Source organism: Geotrypetes seraphini, chromosome 9, assembly GCF_902459505.1.
Source record: "Geotrypetes seraphini chromosome 9, aGeoSer1.1, whole genome shotgun sequence".
NCBI classification, from domain to species: domain Eukaryota; kingdom Metazoa; phylum Chordata; class Amphibia; order Gymnophiona; family Dermophiidae; genus Geotrypetes; species Geotrypetes seraphini.
Genome location: NC_047092.1, coordinates 33,276,602 through 33,290,432, shown reverse-complemented (window position 1 = coordinate 33,290,432; position 13,831 = coordinate 33,276,602). Strand labels below are relative to the sequence as shown.

At 39.2% G+C, this 13,831-nt stretch overlaps 1 protein-coding gene across 4 annotated transcripts in view; it reads right to left on the bottom strand.

Annotated features, from left to right (window-relative positions):
* The window catches only part of PRKAR2B (protein kinase cAMP-dependent type II regulatory subunit beta), a 93,456-nt gene that overhangs the window by 50,301 nt on the left and 29,324 nt on the right, over positions 1-13,831 (bottom strand). The window lies entirely within an intron of this gene.

Here is a 13,831-nt window from a genome sequence, read left to right as displayed (position 1 = left end):
AAACACTTAGGGCTCCTTTTACAAAGCCGCGCTAGGGCCTTAACACACGGAATAATGCACGCTAAATTGCCACGCGCGCTAGCCGCTACCGCCTCCTTTTGAGCAGGCGGTAGATTTTCAGCTAGCGTGCGCTAATCCGTTGCGTGCGTTAAAAACGCTAGTGCACCTTTGTAAAAGGAGCCTTTAGTGCGCCTTAGTCCCAAACTCCCAACCCAGCCCAGCCCTGCTCTGACCCACTTTAGCTTCCAAACCCCGTTTTTTTCTTGATAGACTCCTATCAAACTCTCCTTCAAAGACTTTAAGACCAAATGAACATCACTTGTTACAGCCCCCCAACTTTGCAATTCCTTATCCATCTATATCAGAGAAGAGACTAAATTAGACAGATTTAAAGGTTCCCTTAAAAGTTTTCTCTTCATGGATGCTTTTAATATTTATGATTAGAGCAAAGCCTATACTCTTAGAACATTTCTTTCGATCAGCGATACATTTTAGTACTATTTTATTTCCACCCCCCCCCCCCACCCTTCATTCAAACCTCGATGTCTCTCTTTGCTCACATATATTGTAGTCTTACTTTATGTCTTTGAGTTAGTCTATTTACGCCTTTGAGTTGGTCTATTTATGTTCTATGAGTCTATTGTACGTTTATAATTGTGTCCCCCATTTTTAGTAATGCACAACGCTTAGAAAAACCGATAAGCGTTTTAATCATATTTTAAATAAAACTTGAAACTTGAGTCACCATCTATGTTCAACACACAGTAGACATAACACTAAGGTCCATATCAGCGATAGACATTCTGGTCCTTATGAAAAGGTTGTCTTCATACATCAGACAAGTTTCATGACTCAGTCATTTTTTACTGTAATCAGTGAAATATCCACAACATATTCAGCAGAAACATCGGGGGAAACAATAAGAATTAGGTGTTACTGAAGTAAAATATGGAGGTATGGCGCTAGAAAAGGTTCAAAGAAGAGCGACCAAGATGGTAAAGGGGATGGAACACCTCTCGTATGAGGAAACACTAAAACGATTAAGGCTCTTCAGCTTGAAAAAGAGATGGCTGAGGGGAGATATGATTGAAGTCTACAAAATCCTGAGTGGAGTAAAACGGGTACAAGTGGATTGATTTTTCACTCTGTCAAAAATGACAAAGACTAGGGGACACTCAATGAAGTTACAGGGAAATACTTTTAAAACCAATTCTTTTGCTTTGTGGCATACAGTACTTGTTTTCCTTTTGACTATTTGACACCTTGTGGCATGATGCACAGTTCAGTTTTTTTGCCGTAGGTTGTTCTGATATGCAGGTACTGGCAGGAAGGAAAAGAGCACAATGAAAAATGAGAAGGAAATAAGAAAAGGATGAAAAACTAGGAGAAAGAGGATTATGAAACGATTGTAAATATTCAGCTCAGCTAATTAGTCCCTGAAAACTTGGCATACAAAGAATATTTGAAGCTGAGGTTTAACACAAAAAAAGTGATTTATTTTCTCTTTAATATGAAAAAAACAAGCTTTGTTTATCTGAAAAGTTGGTTAAGTTTTATATAAATAGAGTGTAAGTAATTTTGTGTAAAATATAATAAATAAAAAAAGTCTAGTTCAAAAAAAAAAAAAAAAAAAAAACCAATAGGAGGAAATTTTTTTTCACTCAGAGAATAGTTAAGCTCTGGAACGAATTGCCAGAGGATGTGGTAAGAGCGGATAGGGTAGCTTGTTTTAAGAAAGGTTTGTTCAAGTTTCTGGAGGAAAAATCCATACTCTGTTCTTGAGAAAGACATGGAGGAAGCCACTGCTTGCCCTGTATTGGTAATATGGAATATTGCTACTCCTTGGGTTTTGGCCAGGTACTAGTGACCTGGATTGGCTACCGTGAGAACGGGCTACTGGGCTTAATGGACAACTGGTCTGACCCAGCAAGGTTATTCTTATGTTCTTATGTGTGAAGATCTTTACTGTAGATTTCAGAATCATATCACTAGCCCTGCCACCCATAAGCACATTAAATTTTCAGCATGAAAATCCCAGGGTGATTAGAGGCTGGCATTTCACCTTTATATTCACTCTACTTGAAAAAGCAAACTGTGGCAACACATTAGGAAATTCACAGTAGGCAAGAAGAGACAGACAGCTAAATAAATCATGTTTTTAACTGGTGTCAGCAGGTGCTTCACTAATTAACCTCTAACTGTGCAATGCTTAGCACCTCTTAAAGCAGAAAGGCAAATCATATTTGAGAAACACACTTAGAAATGGATAATTCCAAAGGGGCAGAAATCTGACAAATATTAAGGTTTATGGTATAGTGTTGATGGTAAAAAGAAGCAAGGCCTCAGGTGACTGTAGGAGGGGGTGCTGAAACGATCTCAGACCCACCAACAAGAGAATGACGTGTATATGGTTCAATCAGTGACCCGAAACAACGTCAAAAACAGAATTTCGTTTCTGCAAATTGGCACTTCATGAATTACGAGAACACTCTTTTCAGCTACAGTAGCGTCATAACGCTCAGAATTTAGGAAGTTGGTTGGTTGGGCTGAGAACTTTTCAGCACTCCCTCATATGTAATAAAAGTGAACCAAATATAGGACAATCAAACCATTGTAACATCACTGATGAGGTTGACCCTTATTGGTGGAATGAGGCATTATGACATCACAATCTCAGCTCTGGTTACCAGAGACTCTTCACACTTCGAGGGGGTGCTGGAAAGTTCTCAGAGAATGACATGGATATGGTTCAATCAATGATCTGAAACAATGTCAAAACACAGAATTTTGTTTCTTCAAATTGGCACTTAATAAAATAAGACAACACACTTTTCAGCCACGGTGGCAAAATAATGCTCACAATTTAGGAAGTTGGTTTGGACTGAGAACTTTTCAGCACCCCCTCGTAGCTTGTTTCAATGACCTAAGCAACACTCTGCAGTCCTTTGGAAAGGAAGACTGTTTTATAATTTATAGATGTATAAATTATAAATAAAATTGGATTCAATTGAACAAGACAATTTGGCTTCACAAAAAGCATGAAACTCCAAAGTAATCTAAAAGGAAGTCTGATGATATTAGACAATGTAGAATAACTGGAGATGCTGAAAGAAGAAGACTGAGAGAATTTAGTTTCCAATGCCAAGCTGATGGTGTTCGTAATACAGGCAGTCTAGGCTAAATAATCACTTTAATATCCATCTCTCTTAGAGCAGGGCAGACAGTTGTTGTTGAAAAGAAGCTCTGAGCCTTTAGGCTAAAATCAAGAATAGTGTCCAACATGGATTTCTGAACAATGGGTTAAAGCTGGGCATTTCAGAAAACGTCTAAAAACTCAACTGTTCCTAAAGTATCTAGACAACCGACCCACTCATCTTCTTTCTCCTCCATAGTGATTTCTCTGTCCTATTAATCTCTTTCTCCTCAACAACGCATTTCCGGTCCTATTAACTCTCCTCTTCCCCCCTCTTAAATTCAATCAATTTGTACCTCGCTTAATCTATTGTAAACTGCATATTGTGGCATATAAACTGTTATTATTATTATTAATTCTGTAAATGGCATCTGAAGAGATAGGTGTCTATAATATAGGCACCAATCTCTTGTCAGTCACACTTAGGCACCTATTACAGAATCACAACTAATTTAAAGTTTGGCCCTGTAATGTAGGCCAGAGTTTTAAAGACCTACATTATAGGCACCTAAGTCCTTTAGAGCAGGGTTTCTCAACCTGCAGTATCTGTACCCTAGGAGGTATGCGGACCGCCTGTTGGGGGTACGCAGGCTGACCGCCACCTGCCCACCACCGCTACTTGCCACCCGCCCGCTCGTTGCTGCCACTGCCTGCCCACTCCATTTAATTTTGCCCGAGTCTACACAAGTTTCAAGTTTATTAATTGGCTTGTTGAATCGCTTAATCGAATTTCTAAGCGATGTACAGTAAAATATACATTTTTAAGGAAACCAAAACATAACATACACTTAATTAATTATAATATAAACAAAAGGTATGAGGGGGTGAAATACATTTTTTCTAGTAAAGAGAGAACATACAAGGAAAATACAAAAGGAAGTAGGAAGACAAGTAAAAGCAAAATAATTCACTAAAATAACTCAGTAAAATAGAATTGATAATTAATTTGCAAATGCATCTTTAAACAAAAAGGTTTTTAACTCGCTTTTAAATTTCCCAAACACCTTCTCTTCCCGTAAAAACATGGGAAGCGCATTCCAAGTCTGAGGAGCTGTACATGAGAAGATAAATTGTCTTCTTGTACTAATAATTTCTTCCTCACTGCCTCTCTCGTCTGACACCAATAGTAGTCTTTCTTCTGGTTGCATGGTAGGCCAATAGGAGGGCGGATTGTTGGTGCGCGGCTTCTGCAAGCTGCACCCTGGTGGTTGTTGTGGATGGAGGGGGGGCAGGGAAGGTAGCAGTGTTTGAGGGGAGGGGAGCTTGAAGGGTGGCATGCAGAATGGGAACCACTAGAGCTGGAGAGTGCGTGGCTTCTACCTTTCGCCTCCCTGACGGTAAGAGGCGGCCATTTGGGATTCTTGTGGAGCTGAAGTAGCGCTGCAGGTGTATGACTTGCTGGGCTTGGTAATGGGCAAGAGGTGTGCCAGGCTGGAAGGACCTGAGAGGAAGTGCAAGAATTGTTATTATGGCTGCTAGGTGTTATGGGCCTGATTTTAACTTAGCTTTCTGTTCTCTCTCTCTATGGGGGTGTGAGGGAATAAAAGGCCCGATTCACTGTGCTCCAGGGTTGACTGCTCCAGCTTGGCTCCCTGTGCGGAGGGTCAGCTTCAGAATTGTGGGATGTGTGTGCATACTGTGTGTACCATGTGTAAAGTATGGGAGTAGCAAATAATTTATTTTAATATTAATACTATGTTGTAAATTCTTCTGGTTTTAACAAGCTCATAATTGAAGCCAATTTATTAATTAAAGGCCCCTTTTATCAAGCTGCGCTAGAGGTTTTTAGTGCGAGCTGGCGTGGTAAACCCTCTGACACTCATAGAATTCCTATGAGCATTGGAGCACTTACCTCACCGGCCCGCGCTAAAAACCTCTAGTGTAGTTTGATAAAAGGAGGGGCAAATTAGGCACCTATTTATTTTGGTGCCTATCTTTGGACGCATCTTATAGAATTTCTCCTTTATTTATTTATTCCATTTTCTATACCGTTCTCCCAGGGGAACTCAGAACTGTTTACATGCATTTATTCAGGTACTCAAGTAGTTTTCCCTCTCTGTCCCGGTGGGCTCACAATCTATCTAACGTACCTGGGGCAATGGGGGGGATTAAGTGACTTGCCCAGGGTCACAAGGAGCAGCGTGGGTTTGAACCCACAACCTCAGGGTGCTGAGGCTGTAGCTTTAACCACTGCGCCACACTCTCCCCCTATAGCCTATAAGTACATAAGCATTGCCATATTGGGACAGACCAAAGGTAAATCAAGCCCAGTATCCTGTTTCAAACAGTGGCTAATCCAGGTTTCAAGTACCTGCAAGATCCCAAAAAGAGAAAAACAGATTTTACGCTGCTTATTTCAGAAATAAGCAGCAAATTCTTCCAAATTATAAGACTTTTATTATAGGAAATTATCCAAACCTTTTTTTTTAACCTTGCTAAGCTAACTGCTTTCACCACATTCTCCCTGGCAATGAATTCCAGAGTTTAAGTTGTCATCCTTTAGGGCAGGCTAAGAGTGAATGCTGCTATGAAGGGCTAATGCATTGCCATTTGACCTCATTGAGGATACTGTATATTGATGTAAAAACTGTAGGGCTGTTTCTCTATTAAATTTTTTAATCGCAATTACTCATGCAATTAGAAATTTTAATTGTACAATTGACTATGCAATTAAAAGCAGGAGCACGGGGTGGATGGGGAGCCATGTATTTCCTCTTCCCTCCCCACCACATTAGGTATCATACCTTTGTTGGCAGGCATGCCAAAACCCTGCAAGTAGAAGAAATCCACTGCCAAAACCGCCTCCTTCCTTCTTATACTACCTCAGGAGTGAGGAAGTCATCTGGATGCCTCCAGCTGTCGATGCCAGCACTCTCCGAGCATACTCAGTTCATTTAACTCCTTTAGTCCTCTAGGATAGTTTTCTGAAAAGATTCTCAGTGTTAACCCTACACAAGCAAGTCTGCTTTCAACTTTTGGAATGTATTCTCTCCAGAGTTCTCTTTCTGGGATAAAGGAATGTATGCTTTGGAAAAAGGGTAGGAAGGGAAGATAGGATAGAGGCATTTAAATACCTTCATGGTTTAAATGCACAGGAGATTACATTAGTGATTTCTATTCTGCCATTACCTTACGGTTCAAGGCAGATTACATAATTTGTCATGATGTTACGAAATATATAAGGCAGATTACATAAGAATTGTCGCAAAATTAGGTAATACATAATGGGTAATTTGAACATTTTAGATTTGATAAGGAGTAGATAGTATAGTAGGTGAAGCTTGGGACGGATCTGGTTGTGTTAAATAGGTTTTATGTATTTTTTTGAAGAGTAGGGTTTGTAATCTGTGGACGAAGACAGCAGATTGGTGAGTTGGGCCTCTTTCAATGAAAAGGAAACACTGGAATGAGGGATCATAAGATCTGGGTTAAAGGGAGTAGGCCCCAAAGTAATCTAAGGTAATATTCTCTTATGGAAAGGATGGTAGATGTGTAAAATGGCCTCCTGGTGGAAGTGGTGGAGTTCAGGACAGTATCTGAGTTCATGAAAACTTGGGACAAGCACAGAGGATCCCTGAGGGAAAGGATGAAGCTGTAGAACTTAAAAGTTCATGTGAATGGGCAGACTGGATAGGTGGTATGGTTTCTACCTGCTGTCATATTTCTAGTTTTCTTTCTTCTCCCATTACCCATTCCCAATTTAATATCTAGCTATTCTACAGTGCAAGGAATACCTGTTTCATAGCCTCCTCCCATTGTCTATTTGTGTGGTTGAATGATTCTAGTCACTAAAATATATTTTTGAGGCCTTTATCGCGGCTTTGTAAAAGGGGGCCTATAATGTAAGTTTAATCACCATTCAGAACTGTCTGTTATATGATATGACCCAAGTTGTGAGAGAATATTACTACTGAACTAAATGTTTTTATTTCAGGATTCAGCATGTTTTTTTTGATTCCTTGTTGAAGCCTAGGGTGAAACAGGATCATTCTTTTTTTTTTTTTTTTAATAAATGCTGTCCTTCCTTCTGAAGATTTATTTATACTATATTTGTTTGCACTCAAAATAAAAAATATATATTTGAAATTGCACTTGTATCTAAAACATAGAAGTTTTTTGACCTATGATTGAAGTTTGTCTGTGATAGCAACAAAATAATAGCCTTCGGGCATGGTAGTTGACTTTGTTCACAGACTTCACAGGTCTTTATCCTCTAATTAGAAAATAAAAAAATGGTATTATTGCATGACAGTCTAATGCAGTGGTCTCAAACTCGCGGTCCGGGAACCACATGCGGCCCGCCAGGTACTATTTTGTTTATCATAATCACAAAACAGTTTCTTGATCATATGTCTTTTTAGCTATAAATTATAATATTATTATTAAGACTTAGCCAAAAGGAAAGATTTATAAACTATAAAGAGTTTTTACCTCATGCCAAATTGTCATTTCTTTAATAAGACATTAACTATTTTTTCTGATGCCCTCCAAGTACCTACAAATCCAAAATGTGGCCCTGCAAATGGTTTGAGTTTGAGACCACTGGTCTAATGCATCTGAGTAGGTATTTTATTGATGTATTCGGCTTTGGCTTGAATTGGCCCATTGAACTTTGACATTTCTCTTTCAGGTGAAATTAAAATAAAAAATCAAATATAACAGCTTGTATAGAAAAATAATTCTTCCATTTTATGAGATTTTTGTGTTGCATTATTCACAGTAAATCAAACTTCTGTTATATCTGGCCTCATGGATGTCACAAAGAGCCTGCTGGAGCCACTTCCATTAATTCTGAAGTTCCGTTTATTCTTAGCTGCTGGAAGTCTGACACTAGTTGATTTCCAACTGTTCAATCAGATAATGGTGTCTGAAGAGTTTAAGAACAGAAAGGTTAAAGCCTATCAATAAAGGTTGAAGTAGCAAGAATCATCAACGTTATGTGTGATACCATTAACTGTGAACTTAGTGCACTTGGCTCCTTCCCTTGGATTAATTTAAAATACTGTAGAATATCTGTATAAAGACAATTTTAAAATCATGAAAATTGGGATTATTTAAAATATGCTGAGTCAACAGAGCTGCTTCAGGAAATTGGACTTCTGCCAGACTTATTTGATTTTGGTTTTCAATTTTTTCTTCCAGTTTATGAAATATTTTAAATGTCATTCCATTGTTTTTACCCCTATTCTTTTTATTTTATTAACTGAATTCTATTGTTTTAACGGTTCCTTTTTACATATTACTTTAATTCATTTAGATATCATTTACACAGATGGTGCTCCTATCTGTAAAGTTAGGAATTTCTATGAAATATTCTACATACTTCTCTCCTCTCCACTCCTCCCTACCTTCTTCTAACCCCTTCCTCTGTAATATCTTTACTTTTTAATAATTGTTTTCTCAGGTACTTTAGCTAGATAGTGAGCCTTTGGGACAGTTAGAGAAATTCCACGTACCTAATTTTATTTTTATTTTATTGTAACCCGTTCTGGGCTCCTGGGGAGGACGGGCTATAAAAATGAACAAATAAATAAATAAATATAAAAGACCTGGTTTTCAGGGTGGGGGGAGATGGCTATTGCTTGAAGATAACCACAAGACCCAGTCCTTAGGTCAGTTCAATGCCTTTCTGTGTGATCTTTTTTTTTTTTTAGAGTTTACGGGCTCCTTTTACTAAGGTGCGCTAGCGTTTTTAGCGCATGCACAAAATTACTGCATGATAAATCACGCAGTATGCTTCCAGAATAACGCCAGCTCAATGTTGGCATTAAGGTCTAGCGTGTATGGCAATTTAGCACGCTTTAAGGCCCTAACGCACCTTAGTAAAAGGAGCCCTATGTCAACTCTTTCTTCTGTACTAAACAAGAACTATGCACTGGAGTTTCACAGGGTTCTCTCTTCTTGTACCAGAATTGTTCAATTTGTTTCTGTGGGGTCCTTTTACTAACCTGCAATAAAAATCATGCCCATGAAAAGGTTTTTCCCAAATGCTGAGGCCATTTTTACCACAGCCAGAAAATGGGGGAATTTCCATTTTCTGTTTAAACGTCCATTAGTGCATAGACATTACAAAAATGAGCATATTTTTTAGGTTGTAATGGCTCAAATGCTAATCCTGTCATAACCAGTTAGTGCAGCTGCGGTAGAGGTTTCCACTGCAGGCCGGCAAGGAAAATGCTCCAACGCTCATAGGAATTCCATGAGCGTCGGAGCATTTACCTCACCAGCCAGTGGTAGAAAACTCCACCGTGGCTTTGTAAAAGCCAGTGTAAGTAATGCAGGAATGCTCACTCTTCACTCACAGAGCCCCCCGCTAGCAAAAAATATTAAAATATGTTTTAGTGCATGGTTAGCACACACCCATTTGGCACTTACCACAGGATGCTTGAGCGCCTCATGAAATAAATCATTTTAAGCTGTGATAAACACACTCTAGCACTAACCGCAGCTTCATTAAAGGGCCCTTAATTCCTTTAGAGAGGCATTTTCAACACGACATCTAATTCCAAGTTTAGATGTTTTGTGGAACAAGTACAAAGATCCAGTACCAAACATGCCTATTTTCAAAACTGCAAAGCGTCTATCTTGTTTCCGAAAATGCGCTTTGTGCGCCTATCTTTTTGAACCATTAACAAAACAACAAACCCCAGTCCAAAACCAAAACATAGAAAACAAGCCATTGGGATGTAGGAGGAGCCAGCAGTCTTAGTAGGCTGGGCACACAGACATCCCAGTTGAACAGTGAGACTCCCTAGGGGGCACTGCAGTGAACTTCACCAAAAAAGGCCAAGGTACACATCTCACCACAACCCCTTGTATGGTGGGCCCTCCCAAACCCGGAATTACCTAACTATACACCACACCAACAGCCCTTATACCTGCAAGTGACGCCTGTACAGGAATTAGGATAGGGTTAGGAAGGCAACTAAAATTTGTGTATAACATAGCTGCACATCCTGTTTAATCTCTGTTCATCTGATCATGTTACCCCCCTCCCTTAAAAAAGCTGGTAGCCTACAGAAACAAGTTTAAAGCTCCTGGGTTCAAGGTCATGAAAACTGGATACTCTTTAGATGTCCTTATTCTCCATACATCTGTTCACTCGCTTCTATCTCATAATGACGGCCTCCATGCCGAGCCCATCACAAAATTACTCATTATTCTGCTTTCTACGTCTTGGTCCCCTTGCGTTGCAACTCCTTTCCAAAGTATCTTCATCCTGATGATTCTACACCATAGTTTAAGTCAGGATAAAATACTTATTGCTTTACCCTTGTTTTGGGGGATGGTTGAGTCGTGGATGATCTTTATTGACTGGTGCATGGGTGCCTCAGATTATGCCAGGACAGAAGCTGGAAGAGTATCAGAGATGATAAATGAGAAAGTTGTTGGAAGAAAACTGTCTTTTTTTCCTGGTTTCCCGACACGATGACAATAAGAAAGCAGATTTCTAATTGTCAGTATTTCAGTGCTGACCAAGGCCCTCACCAAAGGAAAGAGGAGTTTGGGTGCTATGCAAGTACTACAGCCTGAAGGAGAACATAAGAACATAAGCAGTGCCTCCGCCGGGTCAGACCATAGGTCCATCATGCCCAGCAGTCCGCTCCCGCGGCGGCCCAAACAGGTCACCTGTCTGAATCACCAGAAGGGGCCCCCTTGCCACCCTGGTTTCCCATTGAAGTCCTATCTTCCCATCGAAGTCCTAACCCTCCGGTTTTGCACATGCACGACCTGGTCGGGTTTCTATACTTATTTCCTGGATACTTCTCTCAGTATCCCACGATCCCTTTGTCCCTCAGGAATCCGTCCAATCCCTGTTTGAATCCCTGTACCGTACTCTGCCCGACCACTTCCTCCGGCAGCGCATTCCAAGTGTCCACGACCCTCTGGGTGAAAAAAACTTCCTTGCATTTGTTTTGAAGAGTTATCTAAAGTGAGCTGTAAGCATAAGATAAGAGAATTAGAGATGGGATGGTACGGACCAGAAAAATGTTCCTACATCCCAGAGAACCAAGCTGAAGCTGAAAGAGGACAAGCCAAGAATGCTGAAAGGGGACAGAAGAATCTGAAGTTGTTATGCTCATGGGAGAGCAATATGTGAGAGTGCAAGCATCGGCGGATAAAGCTAATGATCTGAAATAAAAATAAAAAAAGATTTAAAAATGATCTATAAAGTACAACGTTGAATCTGAGCTTAACAAGAGTAGAATGACATTCTACAGGCAAAACCAATTTATAAAATTATTCCCCTGGGTTATTTATCACGGATATAAGCTATTCCTCCTACTACACAGGAGAGAACAGCAAAGCTAGGCTGAGCACTTATATTATCCTAGGAGAAAATGCAATAATACACACTAATGACTCATATTTGTATGCATAAGAGTAATGGTCATTCTGAGTCATGCTGAAGTGGCATCCATCTCTTTGTGGTATCAGCTCACGTGCCTCTGCTTGCAGTCTTTCAAACTTGCTAGAGAAGTCAGAACTAGTGAAAAGATATGTGCAGTACCATTCTCAAGCTTCCAGTGGGGTCACGCCTAGAATTAAATTGCCTCCATTTCAGCAAGGGCTTAAACACATGCTTTTTTGAACATTAAGTATTCTTAATAAGCATTTCTGATAATTCTATTCTAGAACTCCTCTGAGAGTTCTATTAAACCCTCTATCCTTACAAAAGGAAAAAATAAAACCCAGTGAGCTATTTGTTAGTAATTACTATACTAATATTTAAGATCTGAATAATGATGTTGATTAAAGAAGAAAATTCTAGAAATCAAACAGACTAACCCGGAAATATTTTGCATGTTGTTGTAGACCAGGGGTGTCCAACCTTTTGGCTTCCCTGGGCCACATTGGCCAAAAAAAATGTTTCTGGGGCTGTGCAAATGCTGCAGCAAAACAGAGGAGGGAGCCGGCAAGACAGTAAACTACCCAGGAGCAGCAGAGGAAAACACTGCATCGCCCTTGACCGGGGCGGCACAAAATACTTCACGGGGCCTATTTCTTAATGGGATCCTCTGCTATTTATAAATAATCATTTTTTAAAACTCTTTTTCAAAATATAGCACTCGATAAATGTCCTTAATCATCAAGTTACTGACTTCAAATGATTACACAATGAACAAATAGCTTATGGAATAGGGCGGGCATTTTTTTTTTTTTTTATTGACGGGGAAGGGAGAATTGTATTGTACTATTTCTAGGGTATATATGTGTAACACAAAAATTAAAAAAGACAAAAAAAAAAACCCCCACTGAAAAATCAAAAATGATAAACAATAAAAATGTGGGGTGAAATAACTATTGCCAAAGATCATAAATAATTCATTAATCAATACTGAAAAGAGTGGTAAGGCTGAGCTTTCATTCAAAATATAAAACTCATTTGTGGTGGGACCTCGGAAATTCATTCTCCAACTCACTATAGGGCAGCCTAAGCTGATCCATTTGGGGGATTAATTTATCAATCACCGGTCAATCACCACTCACCAACCTTAATGCAAAATCTTATCGTGTTAAAACAATAAATATTACAAATATCATAAATATTCTGTAAACATTATAAGTGTAGAACTTAGCTTCCAACAGCAATGAAACTTCATAATCGTGATCTCAACGGGGCCCGTTTTGCACGTGGCTTCGTCAGGAGATCAAGAGAAATGACTATAACTGAACATGTCCCAACCACATCTAACATCCAGTGACCAACTGGCAGAAAGCTTCATGTGACCCATGTCACTATGCAATCATCCTCACTAGGACTTGTACTCCATAACTTTTGCCCTGTAATGGCGTCAGCCTGAAAAAACGTCGTGGCATAGGTGGCACTTTGTTCTTATTCAGTGCTGGTGTCTGGCTAGCTATTTGGACAAATAAAAATAGCTATTCAAGTACCAATGCTGAATATCGGAGAGTTTCTGGTATCCAGGCAAGATTTGAATAGTCAGTGTCAGTGCTCGGATCAAGCCTGGCATTGAATATGTGGGTCAAATTCAGCCTGCAGCAGGCAATACCTTAAAAATCGTTAGCCACCGCTAGTTGAATATTGTTCAGAATGAGATATTTCAGGATGGCTATCTGGTGATTCAAATCCAATACATTTATGACTGTTAATCCTAGCACATATTTAATGTGTTTTGTTGAAATTTTGTGTTTATTTATCCCCCTTTTACATAACTGTAGTGTGGTTTTAGTGCCGAACGCAGTGGTAACAGCTCAGACGGTCACAGGAACTCTATGGCCGGCGCTAAAAACTGCACTATGGTTTTGTAAAAGGGATTGTTAATTACTATTATGATTTAATTTTTTTTTATTTATTATTACTTGTCAAACTATTATATGGCTATTTTTGTTATTATTTTTTTTTATTTATTGTATACTTTCTTTTTTCTGGAACTATTATCCACTCCAAGTAATGTTGCTTTTTTTTTTTGGTTGCATTGTACATCATAAAAAAAAAAAGAAAGAAATGTGACTTGAAGCCAAGAGTTTTTGATAGTCCAAAGCAACAAATGTTTTACATTGAGTTATACAAGTCTGAATGAAAATTTAACACATGGGAGAGGGAGCAAATAGATATTACTACATGATATTACTACATGATATATGTGTTTAGCATGGGGAAAATGAAGCTCA